The sequence below is a fragment of the Symphalangus syndactylus genome, chromosome 7 (assembly GCF_028878055.3).
Source record: "Symphalangus syndactylus isolate Jambi chromosome 7, NHGRI_mSymSyn1-v2.1_pri, whole genome shotgun sequence".
Lineage (NCBI taxonomy): Eukaryota > Metazoa > Chordata > Mammalia > Primates > Hylobatidae > Symphalangus > Symphalangus syndactylus.
Genome location: NC_072429.2, coordinates 118,833,101 through 118,855,785, shown reverse-complemented (window position 1 = coordinate 118,855,785; position 22,685 = coordinate 118,833,101). Strand labels below are relative to the sequence as shown.

The following is a 22,685-nucleotide window of genomic DNA, read 5'->3' as shown; positions in this document are numbered from 1 at the left end:
AGAGTCTGGAGCGCAGTGGCATGATCTCGGCTCACTGCAACCTCTGCCTCCTGGGTTCAAGAAATTCTCCTGCCTCAGCCTCCCAAGTAGCTGGGATCATAGGCGTGCACCACCATACTTGGCTAATCTTTGTATTTTTTAAAGTAGAGATGGGGTTTCACCAGGTTGGCCAGGCTGGTCTCAAACTCCTGACCTCAAGTGATCCACCCGCCGCAGCCTCCCAAAGTGCTGGGATTACAGGGATGAGCCACCGCACCAGGCCCAGGTTGTTTTCTTTGAACTGCCCAGGGTTTGCTGAAACTGTTATATGTGTCTCACAGTGTTCTTTGCTTGCATATAACTTTCTTATGCCAGTGCCCTCATCACTGTTTGCAGAAAAATCTTATATACCCTCTTATGATATTGCCAGTGAGGTCTTGCTTACCTCCAATATGCTCTGCTTACTGCTGGAGCCATCTTCCCCCATTGTATTAGCTTCCTAGGGCTGCCATGACAAAGTACTGAAAACTAGGTAGACTAAACAACAGAAATTCATTGTCTCACAGTTCTAGAGGCTAGAAGTCCAATATTAAGGTGTTAGCAGGGTTGGTTCCTTCTGAGGGCTGTGAGGGAAGGATCTCTTCCAGGTCTCTTTCCTTGGCTTGTAGGTGGCCTCGATCTCCCTGTGTTTCTGCACATTGTCTTTCCTCTGTGCATGTCTGTCTCTGCATCCAAGTTTGTCCTTGTTATGAGGACACTAGTCATTGGACTAGAGCTCACCCTGATGACTTCATTTTAACTTGATTACCTCTGTAAAGACCCTATCTCCAAATAACATTATGTTCAGAGGTACAGAGGGTAAGACTCCAACATCTCTTTTTTAGGAGAGGCAATTCTACTCATATATCCATTTTCCTGGAAATAGCTTTTCTTTTCTCTCTCTTTTTTTTTTTTTTTTTTGACAGAGTCCTGCTCTGTTGCCCAGGCTAGAGTGCAATGATGCAATCTCAGCTCACTGCAACCTCTGCCTCCAAGATTCAAGTGATTCTCTTGCCTCAGCCTCCTGAGTAGCTGGGATTACAGGCACACACCAGCATGCCCAGCTTTTTTTTTTTTGTATTTTTAGTAGAGACAGGGATTCACCACGTTGACCAGGCTGGTCTCGAACTCCTGACCTCAGGTGATCCTCCTGCCTCGGCCTTCCAAAGTGCTGGGATTACAGGCATAAGCCACCGAGCCCAGCTGGGAATAGCTTTTCTTCGTTTGCTAAATATTACAGCCTGGCTGTACCCTGAACATGCCACTTGGCTCAGTCACTTGGGGTTTCCTTCTTTCTGCCAGAGCAATCATTTGCTGCTGTTGTATCAGCGAATGTGATTAGAATTATCTCCCTTTGTTGAGAAGACAGACTTGTGTAGAGTTCTATTTTGTTTTGTTTTCCCTTTGAGCAGAAACATGGGCATTATGACATTTTCTGTGTAAATCCAGCATAATAATCTTCAATTGGCTGAAGTTGGAGTTTACTATTAACTGTTTCACTTCCACTTGGATATAAGCTAGTGATTTTGAAGTTTATGACTGTGACCCAATCATAGTCATAGGAGAGTTCTGAAATCAATATATAAGGTTCTGACTAGCATTTTCTGGAAGGCAGTACAATGTTTTTAAAAAAAAGGTTTTAGTCCAGGCACGGTGGCTAACACCTATAATCCTAGCACTTTGGGAGCCTAAGGCAGGCGGATCACAAAGTCAAGAGATTAAGACTAGCCTGACCAACATAGTGAAACCCCATCTCTACTAAAAATAACAAAAATTAGCTGGGTGTGGTAGCACGCACCTGTAGTCCCTACTCAGGAGGCTGAAGCAGGAGAACCTCTTGAACCCAGGAGGTAGAGGTTGCAGTGAGCTGAGATTGCACCACCACACTCCAGCCTGGGCAACAGAGTGAGACTGTCTTGAAAAATAAAAGGAATGGAATAGAATAGGGTAGGGTAGAGCAGACTAGTACCTAGTTGAATTAAAAAGAAAAGAAAACATCAGAATGTATCTACATGGTAAGGGTACAGGCTTGTGGCAGTCATTCATGCTGTTCATCAGATGTTTTTAGTTTCTTTCCCACGCACATGACGGGATGGCATTTCCCCACTCCTTGAAGTTAGGTGTGGCCAAATGACTTAGCCAATAACATGTGAGGAGAAGTGATGTGTATCGCTCCAGGTGAAGCTTTAAGAGCCACTATAGATTTGCTGTGCTCCCTTTCTCTCTACTGCTGATGTTGGTGACCTTTGAGATGGAGGCTGCTCCATCCTGAGTCCTGGGATGAAGAAAAAAATGGAGCAGGATTCCCAGCCACCTCATGATGCACACAACAAAAGCCAGAACAAAATTTTTATTGTTTTAAGCCCCTGATATTTGGGATTGTTTATTACTGCAGCATAACCTAGTTGATCTGTTTCAGTATGCTGTATTAAACTTATATTTCAGTTATATATGTCATTATACAAAATGAATCCTTTTTTTTTTTTAGAGAGAGAGAGAGTTTTGCTCTTGCCGCCCAGGCTGGTATGCAGTGGTGTGATCTTGGCTCACTGCAACCTCCACCTCCCAAGTTCAAGTGATCCTCCTGTCTCAGCTTCCTGAGTAGCCATGATTACAGGTGTCCGCCACCATGCCCAGCTAATTTTTGTATTTTTAGTAGAGATAGGGTTTCACCATGTTGGCCGGGCTGGTCTCGAACTCCTAATCTCAGGTGATCCCCCCACCTCGGCCTCTCAAAGTGCTGGGATTACAGGTATGAGCCACCACACCCAGCCCAAAATGAATCTCCTACTGCACATTGTAAGCAAGAAGTTTGATAGCCACGAACATGGACTGCATTTTTATCTTATGTCATTTATCTTATATCATATTTATCTTATATTATTTTTTATTTATCATAAAATAGATTCATTTTGTATGATGACATATAAAATGAAATATAAGTTTTATGGAGTACACTGAAACAGTCAGATTGAGGTTATGCTGCAGTAATAAACAACCCCCAAATCTGAAAATGACCTGAGAAATAACTCTAGTTCAATGCTCTGTTTTTAGAGAGAAGACTACTGAGGCTAAAAGATGTCAAATAATTTATCTGAGGCTGGGCCTGGTGGCTCATACCTGTAATTCCAGCACTTTGGGAGGCTGAGTCAGGAGGATCATTTGAGATCAGGAGTTCAAGACCAGCCTCGCCAACATGGTAAAACCCTGTCTCTACTAAAAATACAAAAAATTAACTGGGTGTGGTGACACACACCTGTAGTCTCAGCTACTTGGAAGGCTGAGGCACAAGAATTGCTTGAACTTGGGAGGTGGAGGTTGCAGTGAGCTGAGACCATGCCACTGCACTCCAGCCTGGGTGACAGAGCAAGACTCCATCTCAAATAATAATAATAATAATTTATCTGAGGTCACAGTGTAAAGGAGGACCACACTCAAGCATACATTTGACTTCCAAGCTGGTGCTTTATCGTAAGTCTGTGCTTTGGAGATAATCATATGAAAATGCTTTGAAACTACAAAACCTCATAAGAATGCAAAGTAACGACAGTATCACAAGAAGGGATAGAGAGTAAGGTGGTTGAGAGCCTACCTAGGCTTTGTCAAACCTGGTTTCAAATCCCAAAGGACATTATTTAATCTCTCTGAACCTCTGTTTTCTTATTTGTGAAATGAGGATACTTTTCCTTATTTCATATTTTCTCATGAATAAATGAGATGATGAATGAAAAGTTCTTAGCACAATACCTGGCCCACAAAGTGTTAATATATTATTAGTAGTAAATATAATACCAAAGAATTTATGTTTTAAAAATAAAAGGCAAAAAGCTACTCTGGGCCGGGCGCGGTGGCTCACGCCTGTAATCCCAGCACTTTGGGAGGCCGAGGCAGGCGGATCACGAGGAGTTAGAGACCAACCTAGCCAACATAGTGAAACCCCATCTCTACTAAAAATACAAAAAAAAATAGCTGGGCATGGTGGCAGGAGCCTGTAATCCCAGCTACTCAGAAGGCTGAGGCAGGAGAATCACTTGAAACTGGAAGGCGGAGGTTGCAGTGAGCCGAGATCGCACCACTGCACTCCAGCCTGGGTGGAAGAGCGAAACTCCGTCTCAAAGAGAAAAAAAAAAGATATTAAAGTATTACCCGTATGATATAGATAGGAGTTTCTAACCCTTGTGTTGCTGATATTTTGGGCTGTCCTGTTCATTATAAAAAGCTTAACGCACCAGATGCTAGTAGCACTCAGTTGTGATGACCAAATATCTTTGGAGACATTGCCTAATGCCCCCTGGGGACAAAATCAGGCCTGCTTGAGAACCACTGCTGCAGAACCTCTGCTTAGAGTTTTTCAATTACTTCTTTTTTTTTTCTCCAAGTTATTGATAGAAAAGAGAATTACTGCTTTCTATTAGACAACAAAAGCAAAAACATAGAACAAGTTTAACCCCTCTGAGAGAAAGGTATCTGTGCTTCCCTATTGTTACATTTTATTGAAGCCACTTGATTAATGTCTATCTCACCCACTAGAATAAAAGCTTCACAAAGGTACTATGTCTGGTTCTTTTCTACTGTGTCTGTAGGGTGCAAATTACCAGACACATAGCAGATGCTCAATAAAAATATCACCAAATGGGGCGGGCACCTGTAATCCTAGCACTTTGGGAGGCCGAGGGGGGTGGATCACCTGAGGTCAGGAATTTGAGACCAGCCTGACCAACATCATGAAACCCAGTCTCTACTAAAAATACAAAAACAAACAAACAAACAAAAAATTAGCTGGGCGTGGTGGCAGGTGTCTACAATCCCAGCTACTCAGGAGGCTGAGGCAGGAGAATTGCTTGAACCCCAGGGGATGGAGGTTGCAGTGAGCTGAGATCGTGCCACTTCACTCCAGCCTGGGCAAAATAGCGAAACTCTATCAAAAAAAAAAAAAAAAAATCACCAAATGAGCAAATTAGTAAATGAGAGAGTAACTTTTCTCTGCAGTCCCTCCTACTAATAGGAAAACGGTTCCTGCAGGATCAATAGGTTAGAGTAGGTTTGTGGAAAGTAACTTCGTTCTGGCTCCATCCCTAAAATAAAAAGGTTCTCTCAAGACAGTCTATTCTTGCAAACAATAAGATCTTGTCCAGAGCACAAGTCCTCAGATGGGGATTTGGAAAGGTTAAAGAGAATCCCAGTTTTTAGGGTCAGCTATGAGGACGCAATATGATGACCCTACATAGAACTCCCAATAGTATTCCAACATGAGGAACTCCTTTCAGGTCAAACTGACAGAAAAGCAAGATCTACAGTATTTTCAAAATTCCCTGTGGCAGTAAGGACGGGTCCCATATTGAACACTCTCCCATGGGTCACAGTCATAAACTTCAAAGTCACTGGCTTATAACCAAGTGGAAGTGAAACAGTTAATAGTACATCCTAACTTTAGCCAACTGAAGATTATGCTGCTGGATTTTCACAGAAAAATGTCATAGTGCCCATGTTTCTGCTCAAAGAAAAAACAAAAACAAAATAGAACTCTACACCATTAGAGTCTGTCTTCTCAACAAAGGGAGATAATTCTAATCACATTCACTGATACAACAGGAGCAGATGATTGATCTGGCGGAAAGAAGGAGACGCCAAGTGACTGAACCGAGGGGATGTTCGGGGTCGAGCCAGGCTGCAATATTTAGCAAACAAAGAAAAGCTATTTCCAGGATAAGGACAGGTCCCATGCTGAAGATGCCGTGTGAAGTGGGCCAATTTTGTAGTAGGCAGTAAAAGATGGCAAAGCCACTATAGATGTGACTCCACTCCCCTCCTGCTGCTGGTGATTGTGGGCTACTCCCCAGGAGCAGAGCTGCATGAATAATGATGTTTTTGTGTTCCAGGTTACTCTGCCCTTGTTATTTCTCACATGTAGTGGTTGAGTGAGCCTGAAAAAAATATGCACCTTCTCTTCTAAAGCCATGCTATCTATTTACTCAGCTCGCGACTCTGCCTGGATACACAAGACCAATAACAGCCATTGTGTTTTATTCTAACTTCTTTTTTGGATACCAGCTGGTAAACACAGCCTTCTCTAACTATTCTTACAATCACAGAGTCTCATCAGCTGAGTGGATTTTCGTGATTCTTGCTGGCACCCACCCAAAGCTACCACTTTGTCTTTCCTGAGTCCAGTAGCTGGACTCCATCTTTTTCTTTTTCTTTTTTTTTCTTTTTTTAAGACAGAGTCTCGCTCTGTCACCCAGGCTGGAGTGCAATGACATGATTTCAGCTCACTGCAACCTCCGCCTCTTGGGTTCAAGTGATTCTTCCAAGTAGCTGGGATTACAGGTACCTGCCATCATGCCTGGCTAATTTTTGTATTTTTGTAGAGACGGGGTTTCACCATGTTAGCTAGGCTGTTCTTGAACTCCTGACCTCAGGTGATCCACCTGCCTCGGCCTCCCAAAGTGCTGAGATTACAGGCGTGAGCCACTGTGACTGGCCTGGACCCCATGTTTTTCTGTGGCTTCCTCGACCCCACCTCAATTTACTTTTCCCCATTCAAGTCTATGACTTTGCTGTTGTAGACGAATCTCATTTCTTTCCTTCTCCAGTAGTTTTGAAGCCCGTGTTTATTATTTCCTACATGCTTCCCTGTATGTTTTATTTATCTGTTTCTTACTTTTGTCTTTAAACAAAATATGACTCCTCTTTTCCTCTCCACCAGAGATGGCCTCCGTAGGATCTCCCAGCAGCCAACGGTAAAGAAAGGACTGTCTTGACAAACCGACAGAAAATGGGCAAAGACTTGAATAGACATCCTCCAAGGAGAATGTCCAAATAACCAATAAACATACAAAATGTGCTTAGTGTCACTGGCCTCCAGGGAAGTCCAAATTAAAACCACAATGTACTACCACCACACACTCACCACAGTGGCTGAGATTAAAAGGGTGGAGAACATCAGGTATTGGTCTTAATGCTCATACACTGCAAGTGGCAGTATAAATTGGTAGAACTACTTTGGAAAACTGCTTGGCAGTATCTACACAAACTAAATATATGCAGTTCCCTACAGCAATGAGTGCTTAGGCCCATCCAAAAACATATTCTAGTATGCTCACTGCAGATGTATAATTGCCTCAAACTGGAACTACCCAATATTCATCAACCTAAGAATAGAAAAATAAATGGTATTATATTCTCACATGGAATATTACATAGAAATGGGAATGAATTGGCCAGGCGCAGTGGCTCACACCTGTAATCCCAGCATTTTGAAAGGCCAAGGCAGGTGGATCATGAGGTCAGGAGATCGAGACCATCCTGGCTAACACGGTGAAACTCCGTCTCTACTAAAAATACAAAAAATTAGCCGGGCGTGGTGGCGGGCACCTGTAGTCCCAGGTACTCGGGAGGCTGAGGCAGGAGAATGGTGTGAACCCAGGAGGCGGAGCTGGCAGTGAGCCGAGATTGCGCCACTGCACTCCAGCCTGGGTGGCAGAGCGAGACTTCGTATCAAAAAAAAAAAAAAGAAAAGAAAAGAAAAAGAAATGGGAATGAATTATGCACGGCCTCATGCAACGTGAATGAATCCCACCAACAAGATGTTGCGTAATGGAAGCCAAACACAAAAACAATGTACACGATATAATACCATTTAGATAAAGCCCTAGAACAGGTAAAAACAAATCTGTACTGTTAGGAGTGATAACAGTGGTTACCCTTAGGTTAGAAGGGAGCTGGGTGCTGGTCATACAGGTGTGTTCATTTTGTAAAATTCATAAAGTTGTACCATTATAATCAAGGCACTTTCATTTTTTTCTTTTTTGACACAGGGTCTCACCATCATAGTTCACTGTAATAAAAAACTCCTGAGTTCAAGTGATCTTCCCCCACTCAGGCTCCAAGTAGTTACCTCCACATCTGGCTAATTTGTAATTATTTTTGTAGAGACAGGGACTTGCTATGTTGCCCTGGCTGTTCTCAAACTCCTGGCCTCAAGGGATCCTCCTGCCTCAGCCTCCCAAAGCTCTGGGATTACAGGCATGAGTCATCGCTCCTGGCCACTTTTCAGGGTTTATGTTATATAGTATCAGGGGTCAGGTTACCTGGTGGTCGACTGAGATTAATATCTGTGGATGAGAAGTTGACTGGGGCAGATGCTCTCAGGAACAGTATCTGTGAAAGAAGAAAGGCAGCAATGAGCACAGCAAGCAGGTGAATTGAGAGACAGTCAAAGGCCTCAGCCAAGCCCACTGGAAACTCTGGAGCTGTGATGGCTTTTCCGCTACAAACCCTGCCCTGTGGAAGTAGCCAGCAAGTGGCCCTTCCAGGTTATCTTAAATTGGGCTTTAAGGGCTGGGTCTTTACATGTCCACATTGATTACATATCAATTTTTTAAGAGGTGTCTTCAAGTATTTGCAATGTAGTCAGTCCTTTCTTTAAAATTGTGGGCTACCATGGGGAAGGGAGCATGACCTTGAACCAGGCAGCTCTCTTTAGCAGAGGTCATCTTTGGAGACAGGCTCAGATGAGAGCTACTGACCACCAGCACTCCTAGTAGCCAGGTAAATGAGTGTCTCAGTCCAGAAGGAGGCCACAGCAACCAGTGCATATGTGAATAAAAAGTTTAAAAACAGACTGTGTCTTGGACAATGAAAGAAGAATCAATTGAAAGAACAAATGAACATATGGGACACACAAGATGTACAGTGAACATACACCGGCACTAAGGCGATTATATCAACCACCAGTCATTTGTTTCATTATCCCGAACTCTGGGCCAAAGTGGGCTATTTCATTAGCTACTTATCATGAACAGATGTTAATACGTGTGTTTATTCCCATATTGCTTAGTTCCAAGAAGAATTTCCTGTGACTTGCCCAGATACTTACAACCCAGCAAGAGAAACTTTACTTATTAGTAGAGCATTATGGAATTTCCCATATACAATGTGGCATTCCAAAGAGTGGTTGAGCACTTTCAGCCTTGCTGGCTACTTCCAAAGGGCAGGGTTTGCGAGCAACATTCCTGCTGTTCAGTACCGTGGCAAGGATAGCCCTATCCGCTCCAACAGGGCTTGGACTGAGCCGGTGGATTATTTACTACAGTTGAGGCTGCAGTTTTCTGGAAGGCACAGATGACTGACAGGTTGAAGAACTCTCTTCAGTAAACACTGTGTTCCCTGTCGTGGCAAGGGATCCATTGCGAAATCACGTTCCACTGGGTCTCACTCTTCTCCCTGCCCCTGGACTGAATCATCTCTTTGGGTGGGAGCCCACAGTCACTCAATCAATCTTCCATACATTTATCCACTCCTTTTTCTCCCAGAGAAAGGCTGGGCTGGGGACAAGCAGATTGTTTTTGAGTTTTAGCCACCAAGAACTCTTCTGCAAGGTAGAGAGGATCATATCACGGTGGTAAAAAGTAGCATCTGTCTTTGTTCCAAGTTTCATCATAAATGGTTGTTGTATTAGTCAGGGTTCTCTAGAGGAACAGAACATATAGTGGTGTGTGTATATATATACACACACACACACACACATATATATATACACACACACACACACACACACATATATAAAGGAGAGATTATTAAGTATTAACTCACATGATCACAAGGTCCCACAATAGGCCATCCGCAGGCTGAGGAGCAAGGAGAGCTAGTCCGAATCTAAAACTGAAGAAATTTGGAGTTCGATATTCCAGGGAGGAAGCATCCAGCATGGGAGGAAGATGTAGGCTGGGAGGCTAGGCCAGTCTAACCTTTTCACATTTTTCTGCCTGCTTTATATTCGCTGGCAGCTGATCTGGATGGTGCCCATCCAGATTAAGGGGGGTCTGCCTCTCCCAGCCCACTGACTCAAATATTAATCTCCTTTAGCAACACCCTCACAGACACACCCAGGATTAATACTTTACATCCTTCAATCCAATCAAGTTGACACTCAGTATTAACCATCACAGTTGTGCTTTCCAACAATAGAGTTGAAACAGGAGCCGAGGGAGGTAGAACTGGGAGCCTAGCCCATCTTGGATGGAAGGGAAGTCTGCCTCTAGCTGTCCTCTTTCCTAAACTTTTTCCATGGAGTCCTTGCTTTCCTTTCTGTTCCCCAACTCCTCAATGAAAGCCTAAGGTGCCCGGGGTGCTGTGGCTCTGCCAGTGGCTTTTCAAGGCAAGGCCAAATGAGAAGAGCACCACAAAATCAGATCTATTCCTCTCCCTACATTACCACCATCATTTCATTTGAGAGGTGCTAGTGGCTTATAGGCACACTGAGCCCTGGGGCCTCACATACCCCGAATGGGCAATTACATACAAGACTATAAAGGGATAGAGCAGCCCCATGGCTCTTTGTTAAAGCAGATTGCAAAGGGCTTCCAAGGTCTCAGGGGTCATGGTTCAATCCTTTCCCAGGTAGCTCCAGAGTGTTTTATGTAACACTTAACAGTTCCCATACTGCGAGTGGACTTGGCAGAGACACTCTATAAAAGGCTGCCTGAGTGGATATTTATGGTTTTGTCTTCCAGAAAAGCCTTTCTTTCAAGGAAGTGCTGCTCCAAATTATTGGGACTATGGATTCATAGGACTCCTATGTCTTCAACACAGTAAACACATGTGACCCAGATGAACGCATGGTAGGTTAGGAATCCATCTCTTTATCCACAGAAATTGGCCCAGGGATAGTATGTGATGTAGGTCAGACTACTTGGAATTCTTGGACAAGATATTTTACACTGGAGCAAACAAAAGAAGTATCCTTTCCTTTCTGATTGGTAACCTGTAAGAATTCGAGCCCAGAGCTTCTGTCAGCTGCACACACACACACACACACACACACGAAGACAGAGAGACAGAGAGAGAGAGAGAGATAGACCCCTGGCAGGCAGCCTTTCAGGTTTATTCATCATAACTTCCTTACACTAGGATGAGAAGACATCCAAATGGGTATAGGGCCCATTTGTCCCAGTTTACACCTGTTGTTCCAGCTTAATCATTAACTTTCTTTCTCAGAAGTGTAGCTCTTTCAGTCTCAGAAGTGCCCCAGGTGGATGATAAATTATTTAATCATTGTTCCTGTTGCAATGTGGTTAACTAAAGCAATACAGCCTTTTTCTTTTCTCTTAAAACTGGTTCAAGTTGGTTTTCTGTCACTTGCAAGCAAGAAACATTATGACTGATCTACCACTCTTTTCTGAATTAATCAGGCAATCTCTTCCACAGAACACCTTCTGAATCTGATTGCTTGCATTCTTGCTTGAATTCTTTGGCAGATGCCTGATTCTGTGTCTGGTCCTTGGTCTCCACTTCCTCTGTGGAATTGATAGCGTGGGCTCTTCCAAGCTTACTCAACTACCTTGTCCTAATCATGAGTTCTTTACTCCCTATGTCACCAAAGGCCACTATAGTCCACAGATTTCATCCAAAAGCTCTAGGACCATGCTCAGAGAGGAAAGCAACCAAGACAGGCCTGGGGAACCACCTAGGTGAATAAACTTCAACTCTTTTCTACACCTTTATATTCTTCTGCTCAAAATTCAAAGTCCTGGAAGGGAATGTTAATTGGTATAGCTTGGGTATGGGACTCATTATTTTCACTAGGAGAGACTGGGACACCATGATAGACATCTCACAAGAACTACACAAAATGGAGAGGCAATTTACTCCCAAAATACAGGTGTTAGCAAAAGAATAGGAATAGGTACTGGAGGAGGAAAAATATATTCAACAATGTGCATTTAATAATTCAATAGTATAGCCAGCTATTTGTATGTCTATACCAATGAGAGCTGAGTGAACAATTAAAATATATATGATTGGTGCTCAGAAGAATTGGGGTTGATCTTTCTGGAATAACCAAGAATCCCAAATATGATCACCCCAAGTGATAATTGAGCTAGTCTTGATCTATTGGACATTTCCACTCTTCATAATCATGGCAAAGACATTTTGGGCTAGTATTTGTAGGAAGTTTTGGTGGTTTCTCTGATATCCTCATCGCTCGCCTCAAGTCTACCCTGCTGGGTCCTCTCTATCCTGGTGGCCCCCTTAACCCACATCACATGAAAGCTGGCTTCTAGCATCCTCCTATGGTTCAGTCTCCAGCTTGAGCCCTTTTCCTAGTGTAAATTCCGTGGCTCTATACTTCTGCCTTGTTCTCTTCTTTTGACTTCTGACCTCATGATTTGTTTTTCTATTTATAGCACATCTTACCACTCTGACCCTCCAGCACTCCCTCTAGAGCTTCATACTGTGGTTCTCTAATTTCCCAACATCTTTAATCTGTAAAAGCCCAAGGCTAATACATAATTCAATCCTGAGTCCTTGTACCTTAGCATTGACCCTTGCAGGAGGCACCTTCAGTCCTTCGCCCTAAGCTGATGAAAAATGTAGTGAACAAAAGTACTGGTCCTGAAGTCAGAAACACCTGGTTCATGTTCCAGGTCTGCCATCATCGTCACTGTGTAAACCTGGGACTTAGTCTTTCAGCAGAATAATGCCCTGTAGCTTTCCAGAAACTCTGCACGCAGTTTTGCAGATTTGTTTTTGTTGTTTTTTTCTTGTTTGTGTTTTTTTTGAGATGAAGTCTCACTCTGTTGCCCAGGCTGGAGTGCAGTGGCATGATCTCAGCTCACTGAAACCTCTGCCTCCAGGATTTAAGTGATTCTCCCATCTCAGCCTCTCGAGTAGCTGAGATTACAGGTATGCATCACCACGCCCACCTAATTATTATATTTTTAGTAGAGACATGGTTTCACCATGTGGGCCAGGCTGGTCTCAACTCCTGGCCTCAAGTGATCCACTTGCCCAGCCTCCTAAAGTGCTGGGATTACAGGTGTGAGCAATGAAGCCCGGCCCCTTTCCAGTTTTCATTTTGTCTCCTAATGTATTTCCTCCAAATGCATTGTGTAGATTATGTTTTTTGGCTCCATCTCCAATTCAGGTCCAATACCAGCACCTGGACTTGCTTCTGGATATATCTTTCTGCTGCCCGGGTGCTGACTTTTGGCTGTATTTCCTGTCTGTCATCCTACGTGAACCCACCAGCAGATAAAGCCTCTCCAAATGAGCTCCACAGTGCTGCTTCCATTGTATAGTTTTGCACCCACACTCATATTTATGCTTGCCCCCAGTGTAGCCAGCATCCCAGAGACCCCCATTGTAGCCAGCATCCCAGAGAGAGGGCTCAGCATTCAACGAGCGCTGGAAGAGGCTGCCAGAAGCTGATAAGGAGACGTAACAGATTGTGAGTAAAAATGGGGAAGGAAACAGTAAAAGCCAGGCAAAGTCAGTTGGTGGTCATGGAGAACAAATAGCAAGGAGATCAAAAGGAAGTAGCCTTGCACTTTAACTCCTAGTCAGCATGAATTTTTAAAAAGGGAAGCTTTACGTGAACTTAATCTAGAGTCTAGACATTAACTGTAAAGAAATGTTTCCACCAAAAAAGGAGGGTATTGAATGAGAACTTGTATTTTTATTTTTTGTGGTAGAATTCTTTTTGGGGTGGCAGGGGTTAGGAGCAGGGGCAAATGAGAGGCAGTCTCTGTTCACGCAAGGAGGGGTGTCAGCCCTTACAGACCCTCCGATTGTCTGACCTCACCAGGGTTGCCAGATGAACCAATGCATGCTTTGTTTCTGAACTTAATCTTTTTCATATTAAGAGGTTTACATCATCCAAAGTCATCCATGATGTAGTTGATGTGAACAGAAGCCATTTCCAACTAGTAAGAAGAGAGTACTTCAGTCCCTGGTTGAAATTGGCTAAAGGGTGGTGTGTGCATTCTGCTCCCACTTCAGACAACTGGGAGGGAGCTGGAATCAGGAAGCCCCCTAACAATTATGGGTATTGTATTACACAACCATAAATATGCACAGGCCATTGAGCTGTTTTTGCTCTGGCACTAATGATCTTGAATTGTTCACAGCTACTTTCTCTCCTGATAAAACTTTGAGGTAGTCAGTAACTTGGCTAGGCAGTCTTTCTAAGCTGGCTGGATGACACGTTCACCTAAGTAAAAACTCCAACACATTCTTCTGGACTTCTAATTCACATAAGAAAGGCACAACACATCCAAGAATGAAGGAGTTTTCAGGAATTAAAAGACAGCAGCAATTCTCACATCCTGAATTAAGATGAATATGTTTTTTCCTTCAAATGTGTGTGTATGAGTGTGTGTGTTTGCACATATGTGTCAGTGCAAAGTCCAGCTGTAACACAGAGCCCTGACCTTATGACTAGTCGTTTTGCATGTTGGAGGTCAAAGGGGAGGTAAAAGATCAAAATTTAAGATGGAATTGGGCCAGGTGCAGTGGCTCACACCTGTAATCCCAGCACTTTGGGAGGCCAAGGCTGGCAGATCACTTGAGGTTTGGAGTTTGAGACCAACCTGGCCAATGTGGTGAAACCCTGTTTCTATTAAAAATACAAAAATTAGCCGGGCGTGGTGGTGGAGGCTGCAGTCCCAGCTACTCAGGAGGCTGAGGTGGGAGAATAGCTTGAATCCGGGAGGCAGAGGTTGCAGTGAGCTGAGATCGCACCACTGCACTCCAGCCACTCCAGCCTGAGTGACAGAGAAACACTGTCTAAAAAAAAAAAAAAAAAGGCCAGGCACGGTGGCTCACGCTTGTAATCCCAGCACTTTGGGAGGCCGAGGCGGGCGGATCACGGATCAGGAGATCGAGACCACGGTGAAACCCCGTCTCTACTAAAAATACAAAAAAATTAGCCGGGCGTGGTGGCGGGCGACTGTAGTCCCAGCTACTCGGAGAGGCTGAGGCAGGAGAATGGCGTGAACTCGGGAGGCGGAGCTTGCAGTGAGCGGAGATTGCGCCACTACACTCCAGCCTGGGTGACAGAGCGAGACTCCGTCTCAAAAAAAAAAAAAGTTTAAGGTGGCATTGATGAAGCATTGTTGAGAGGTATTAGAAAGTGATTACATGAGACTATGTACACAAAGTAAATAATATACTTCATAATGTACTGTGAACCCAGAAAATCTCAGACAGGTCTCAGGTAATTTAGAAAGCTCATTTCGTCAAGGTTGAGGACATGTCCATGACACAGCCTCAGGAAGTCCTGACGACATGTGCCCAAGGTGGTTGGGGCACAGCTTGATTTTATATATTTTAGGGAGACATGAGACATCAATCAATACATGTAAGAAGTATATTGGTTCGGTCTGGAAAGGTGGGACAACTTGAAGCAAGGGCAGGAAGACTCCAAGCGGGAGGGAGCATCCAGGTCACAGATAGGTGAGACCCAAATGGTTACATCATTTTGAGTTTCTGATTGGCGTTTCCAAAGGAGGAAATTAGATATATGCATCTATCTCAGTGAGCAGAGGGGTGACTTTGAATAGAATGGGAGGCAGGTTTGCCCTAAGCAGTTTCTAGCTTGAGTTTTCCTTAGCGATTTGGGGGGCCCAAGATATCTTCCTTCCACAGTACAGAAAACACTTAGCATGTGCGTGACACATCATAAACGTTCAATCACTATTGATATTGTCAGTGAGAAACTTTCTAGAGTCTGGAATCCTGAGGATTTGGCTTGATTCATTTTATGGTGGCTTAGTGACCTCAGATCTTGTAAAAAAAAAATTAAAAAGGTCTCTGCCTCTCCTCCATCCTTGGGGTAAACCCATACTTTATCCTCTCTGAACTCTAAGAAAGACACCAGGTTAAAGGTCTCCTGTCCTCCAACAGACGTCAGTCCAGCCCTATGGGTGTCTTAAGAAGGACCTAGGGAAAGAGAAGATACAAGCTCGCTTCCAGGAATGAATGAAAAGAGAGTAGAATGTCTCTTACAGGCCATCTGAGAAAGGAGGCAAGAAACAGACTTCAGCACGACTTCAATTCTAGGCCCACTTACATTTCAGGAAGGGCAAGGGATATTTACAAATTTGCAGAAATGTTTACAAACTATACTTTCATTAACAAATGCTCATCAAGAGGCTTTGTGCTGACCTTTTTAGGCCCTGGGCATGTAAGAATTCATTGATGTAGTTCCAATCCTCTAGAGCTCCACGACTTGCGAGGTTACTTTTTGGTTGCCCACCTGTGGTGTTGCAATTTAATATTTACCATAGCAAAGGTCTCCAGCAAATCAAGGAGTCAATCATTGTGTTGAATGAAATGAAACAAAATACATGGATAAAAACAAAGGGTCTAGGTGTTGGCTTCCAGAATAAAACCTACAAAGGAATCTGAAAAATAAGCTACTACACTCCCAGTTTGGGAGCAAGGAAAACCCAGCAATGAACCAAATGATAGGCAGTGATGTTGAGAAGAAAGAGGAAAGCAGGTGCAATCACCAATGCCTGCAGAAGCAAAGCAAGGATGTAATGGCAGCCACCAAGTTACAGGAATGAGCCCTAGATCCCTGCTGCTCAGGAGGGGGCTGGGTGTGGTCTCCAACAGCAACACCGAGAAAGTGGGGTCCAGGCACAGTGGCTCATGCCTGTAATCCCAGCACTTTGGGAGGCTGAGGCAGGGGGATCACTTGAGGTCAGGAGTTCAAGACTAGCCTGACCAACCTGGTGAAACGCTATCTCTACTGAAAATACAAAAAGTAGTCGGGTGTGGTGGCACACGCCTGTAATCCCAGCTATTCAGGAGGCTGAGGCAAGAGAATCACTTGAACCTGGGAGGTGGAGGGTGCAGTGAGCTGAGATTGTGCCACTGCACTCCAGCCTGGGTGACAGAGCAAGACTCTCTCTCAAAAACCACAACAAAAGAAAAAGAAAGTGGGGTGCTCCCAAAGAACAAGCTCTTGCTCTAGCTTGTCTTCTTCCAGCATGTGCATGAGTGACCTTGTGCTTCTGGGCAAACTGGATGGTCCTAGGAGGCAGATGCCCTCAGTAGTCAGTGACTGGGTTCCAAGCCTGGCCCCACGGCTTGTCCAATACATGACCTTGTACCACTGACTTAACCTTCCTAGAGAGCTGAGTTCCTTGCCTATAAAAAGAGGATTTTGGCAGGGCACGGTGGCTCACGCCAGTAATCCCAGCACTTTGGGAGGCCGAGGCGGGCGGATCACGAGGTCAGGAGATCGAGACCATCCTGGCTAACACTGTGAAACCCCGTCTCTACTAAAAATACAAAAAATTAGCTGGGCATGATGGCGAGTGCCTGTAGTCTCAGCTACCGGGAGGCTGAGGCAGGAGAATGGCGTGAACTCGGGAGGTGGAGCTTACAGTGAGCCCAGATCGCGCCACTGCACTCCAGCCTGGGCGACAGAACGAGACTCAGTATCAAAAAAAAAAGAGATTTTATTAGCACCTACCCCATGGACTTGTTGTGAGGATTAAATGAGATTATCTGTAGAAAACATTTAGTAGAGGAGCTGGCATATATTTGGTGTGCAATAAATATTAGGTATCGCTATGAGTTATTTCAAAGACTGTTTCTGAGTTCCTAAGGACACAGCAAAACAGCACACTTACTGATTAAAAAATGGTCACTTACTGATTAAAAAAAGTTCTATGATTTCACATTTTTGTTTCCATTTATGTAATAAGTTGGGAAGTGAGCACCTACTATGTGCAGAAAAATATATAGAAAACAAACAAAAATAATAAGTTGGGAGGGTATGAAGTACTGATGAGAAGACGGAAAGCAAAGAAGGTGGATGGGTAAGTAGGGAATTGAATGAGTGGATTGTCCTGTGCTTGCAATAAAAAATAATACATACTTTAATGGCATGAGATGGTATACATGAAGCATGAAAACACTAGAAAGTTTTTAACATCTTGTGTAGTCCAGGATGGCCAAGAGAAAAATCTGAAAAAAACGGGGGTTCTTTCTCTAACACAGACAGGCTGGTCTGACATTTGGTGAGTCCCATCTTCTTTAGAGCTTCTCACACTTGTTTCCCTCATTTTCTGCTTCTACATACCAGACCTGGGAGACTCTCTGCTCAATAATTAACTACCCTTGATATTTCCATGTCACACCATCCATGGGTTTTCTGGGTTCATGAGCAGGGGCTAGTATTCTGCTTCCTTACCTTTCACAGCTGCAGAAATATCCAAATCTTTTAAAACCTGGGCTCACACTTACCCACACATTTTCAAAATTGAGGTAACAGGCCAGGTGCGATGGCTTACGCCTGTAATCCCAGCACTTTGGGACGCCAAGGGGGTGAATCACTTGAGCCCAGGAGTTTGAGACCAGCCTGGCCAACATGGTGAAACCCTGTCTCTACTAAAAATACAAAAATTAGCCAGGCATGATGGCACGTGCCTGTAATCCCAGCTATTCGGGAGGCTGAGGCAAGAGAATTGCTTGAACCTGGGAGGGAGAGGTTGCAGTGAGCTGAGACCATGCCACTGCACTCCAGCCTGGGCAACAGAGGGAGATTCAGTCTCAAAAAACAAACAAACAAACAACAACAACAACAAACACTGAGGTAACAGAGCATACATCTTCCCTCTCTCTTCCATCCTCTGGGATTGAATCTCAAGAGGTGTCAGTGGCCACCTATATTAAGTTTCAATTATGAATTGGCCTCTGTGGACCCAGTCATCTCAGACTTCAAGAAATTTAGTATTTCACCTCAAGGGAGAAAAGCACATTTTAGAATAAGATAGGGAGTCCCAAGAGGCAAAGAGAAAAATTCACACAAGCAGAGTGACATGCAAAAGAAAAAGAGAGTTGTCAGGTCCTGGAACTAAGAAAATAGACACTTCAGCCAAGTTCTTTACAGAGCACTCCTTTATTTTGTTCAGTGCATTCCATGACAGCAGCCTGTGCTTCCATCTCTGACCGCAGAAAGCTTGTGCTAAGAGAAGCACATGGGGGTGGTGTTGCTTACATAATTCTGGCATGAATCTCTAAAACCTGTAGACTTAGGAGGCTGCCCTCAAAAGACAAATAATGTCTTAATTAAGGTGTGTTCAGGAAAAGAACCTCCTTTGTCATCAAAACTAAATCTCCAATATATCCTGAGAAAGAGTGTTTGCTGTATAAAATATTCAGTACATAAATGTTGATTACTTTGATTGCTTTTCTAACAGGCTGTAAAATTGCTGAGAGTCTGATAAGGTAATAAGTAGATAATATTAAGCAGTGTTTTAAAATTATTCTGTACGAAATTTTAAGTTTTAAAGATTGTTTGGGAAGTTATTTACTTATAACTTCTAGTTTTAAAAGCTAGGTAGCTGAATAAGGATCCAATGCAAAATTATTTTTGCCTTCTGCCAATTTACAGCCAGAAATCCACGCTGGATTGCAATGGTGGATCTCCGCTCACCACATCCTCCACCTCCCGTGTTCAAGCGATTCTCCTGCCTCAGCCTCCCGAGTAGCTTGGATTACAGGCATGCGCCACTACCCCCGGCTAATTTTGTATTTTTAGTAGAGATGGGCTTTCTCCATGTTGGTCAGGCTGGTCTTGAACTCCCGACCTCAGGTAATCCACCCGCCTTGGCCTCCCAAAGTGCTGGGATTACAGGCATGAGCCACTGTGCCTGGCCAACAAAGCTACATTTTCTACTAACCTGTTAATTTCTTTCTCAGTACCTGAGGAATATAGGGAAAGCAACAGAATGGGTGATTTCCTTTATCGTACTCAATTGAATATAGAGTTTATTATATGTATTTTTCTAATACTTGTATTATTGTCTTATGACAATTAAAACAACTAAAATGCATATTGCCAGTGTATTAGTCCATTCTCACACCACTATAAAGATACTACCCGAGACTGGGTAATTTATAGAGGAAAGAAGTTTAATTGACTCACAGTTCAGCATGACTGGTAAGGCCTCAGGAAACTTAGAATCATGGCCGAAGTGGAAGCAGTCGCCTTCTTCATAAGGCGGCAGGAGGGGGAAGAGAAAGCAAACGGGGAAGAGCCCCTTATAAAGCCATCAGATCTCATGAAAACTCACTCGCTATCGCGAGAACAGCATGGGGGAAACCACTCCCATGATCCAATCACCTCCCTCTTTTGATACGTGGGGTTTACAAATCCAGACGAGATTTGGGTGGAGACAGAGACAAACTACGTCACACTTGTATTATTGTCTTATGATAATTAGAGCAGCTAAAATGCATATTGCCAGTGAAGATATAAATGTATAGACAATGTAATGTTCTTGTGCATTAGTGTGGGCCTGCCAAGATGACAGGTAATTAACATAATATAGTATTAATAATGATAACAATACCTATAGTTAATTTAGGAGCACCTACTATGTGCCAGATACTGTACTAAAGCTTTACATGTATTAATTCATTAGCCTTAATAAAAGATTACTACAATACTTCATATGAGGTTATTATCCCACTTAAAAATGAGAAAACTAAGGTGCAGAAAGATGTGCTGAAAAAAAGCACTGGGCTGAGAATTTCTGAGCATGAATCTCAGTCCCAGCTACACATTAGTTGGTGTGAGTTTTGGGGCAAATCCCTTCTCTAGAGTGCATTTTCTCTTTTGTTTAGTAGGTAAGAAAACAAGAAAAACATTCAATTATTGATTAGGTGTTATGGGTCAGGCACAGGGAAAAGCATTTTACCTGCATCATCTAATTTAACCCTCACAGTAGTCAAATGGAGTAGGTACTGTTATCCCCCTTTTACAGATAAGGAAACTGATGCCTGGAGAGATTGAGTAACTGGATGTGCTCCTGAGTGTTACAGCAGGAATCTGAACCTGGAGTTCATTTATTTATTTTGTTTTTGAGACGCAGTCTCGCTCTGTCGCCCAGGCTGGAGTACAGTGGCGCAATCTCAGCTCACAGCAACCTCCACTTCCTGGGTTCAAGTGATTCTTCTGCTTCTGCCTCCTGAGTAGCTGAGATTACAGGTGCCCGCCACTACTCCTGGCTAATTTTTGTATTTTGTTGTTGTTGTTTGTTTTTGTTTTTTTGAGACAGAGTCACTCTGTCATCCTGGCTGGAGTGCAGTGGCGTGATCTCAGCTTACTACAACCTCCACCTCCCGGGTTCAGGCGATTCTCTTGCCTTAGCCTCCCGAGTAGCTGGGATTACAGGTGCCTGCCACTACACTCAGCTAATTTTTTGTATTTTTAGTAGAGACGGGGTTTCACCGTGTTGGCCAGTCTGGTTTTGACCTCCTGACTTCGTGATTTCCCCGCCTTGGCCTCCCAAAGTGCTTGGATTACAGGTGTTAGCCACCACGCCTGGCCTAATTTTTGTATTTTTAGTAGAGATGGAGTTTCACCATGTTGGCCAGGCTGGTTTAGAATTCCTGACCTCAGGTGATCTGCCCACCTTGGCCTCCCAAAGTGCTGGGATTACAGGTGTGAGCCACTGCACCCAGCCTGAACCTGGACTTTATGTCCCCAGAGCCCATGCTCTTAACCACTAAGATCTTTACAGTCTTGGTTCCTTTAGACTTCCTGTTTTCTCTGCAATGCTTTTCTTCCAGATTTCTCTAGGGCTGGCTCATTCCCATACTTTAGGCATTAACTCAAACCATCAGGTTTGCAGAGGCTTTTGCTCAGGGCACTCCATAACTCAGAAAGTGCTGTTCTTATAGATTGTAATGTTAATGGTGCCTCACTGGAATTGTAGACCCGGAAGCCCCATTTTTCATTCATCTCTCAGATGAAACCTGGTCATTCTGTATCACTCATTCAGTTTTATTTACTCCTTAGCACTTACCCCTATCTAAAATTAAGTATTTTATTTATATAACTTACTTATTATCTGTCTCCCCAAGGAATATGCAAGCTTCATAAAGAAAGGGATCTGTCTGTCTTACTGCTGTTGGCCAAATATTAGTATTACTACTACTGGCCATAGTAGGCACTTAATAAGTCATTTGTTGCATGTTCCTGAATATGTCATACCAATTCCTAATAATCCTGGCCTCACTCAAGTCACAGAGTTGTAAGGTAAAAGCTTCAAGACATCCTGGGTATTATAAAGACAGTGATGTAGTAAGTTAGGATGGCAAATTACTTCTTAGGGTTTCTGTGCTTTAAAGTTTACTAGCTTTGCAGCAATGTAGAATCCTTAGTATCAATGACAAAATAAACATTCATTTGATCAAAATTAAGAAGTTTCAAACATCAAGTGTTGGAGAAGATATTGATTACTATACATGTCCCCCCACCCCCACTTTTTTATTTTTTTAGACAGAGTCTCGCTCTGTTGCCCAGGATGGAGTGCAGTGGTGCGATCTCAGCTCACTGCAACCTCTGCCTCCTGGGTTCAAGCGATTCTCCCGCCTCAGCCTCCTGAATAGCTGGGACTACAGGCATACACCACCACACCCGTCTAATTTTTGTATTTTTAATAGAGACGGAGTTTCACCACGTTGTCCAGGCTGGTCTTGAACTCCTGACTTCAAGTGATCCACCTGCCACGGCCTCCCAAAACGCTGGGATTACAGCCATGAGCCACCGCACCCGGCCTATGCATCACTTTTATGTTTTACTTCAACCAATTTGGAGGCTAGTTAGATGCAACTTTGTAAAGTTCAGCATTCACATTTCTTGTGACTCAGCAATTTTTCTCCTAAGTGGATTCCTAAGGGAACCTCCTTCACTTGGACCCCCAGGAGATGGATGCTATGAGAATGTTCACAGTAACCCCACTTACGAAAACAAAAATGGAAAGCACCCAAAAGCCCACAGACAAGAAAATAGATAAATAATTGGTGGTCTGGAAATTTATGAAGCTGTGATAAATGAATGAATCACAACTATACACAAA

At 43.5% G+C, this 22,685-nt stretch overlaps 1 protein-coding gene across 2 annotated transcripts in view; it reads right to left on the bottom strand.

Annotated features, from left to right (window-relative positions):
- Positions 1 to 19,958, bottom strand: part of COL14A1 (collagen type XIV alpha 1 chain) — a 309,275-nt gene extending 289,317 nt beyond the window's left edge. Inside the window, exons 1-2 of one of the 2 annotated variants that reach the window (XM_055287135.2) lie at positions 19,745 to 19,958; positions 8,109 to 8,178 (exon numbers count right to left, since the gene is read on the bottom strand). The gene's annotated coding sequence lies outside the window, so the exon portion shown is untranslated. The remainder of the gene's footprint in view (positions 1 to 8,108; positions 8,179 to 19,744) is intronic. The other variant, XM_055287134.2, reaches the window with a different exon arrangement.
- Between the last annotated feature and the right edge of the window lie 2,727 nt (positions 19,959 to 22,685).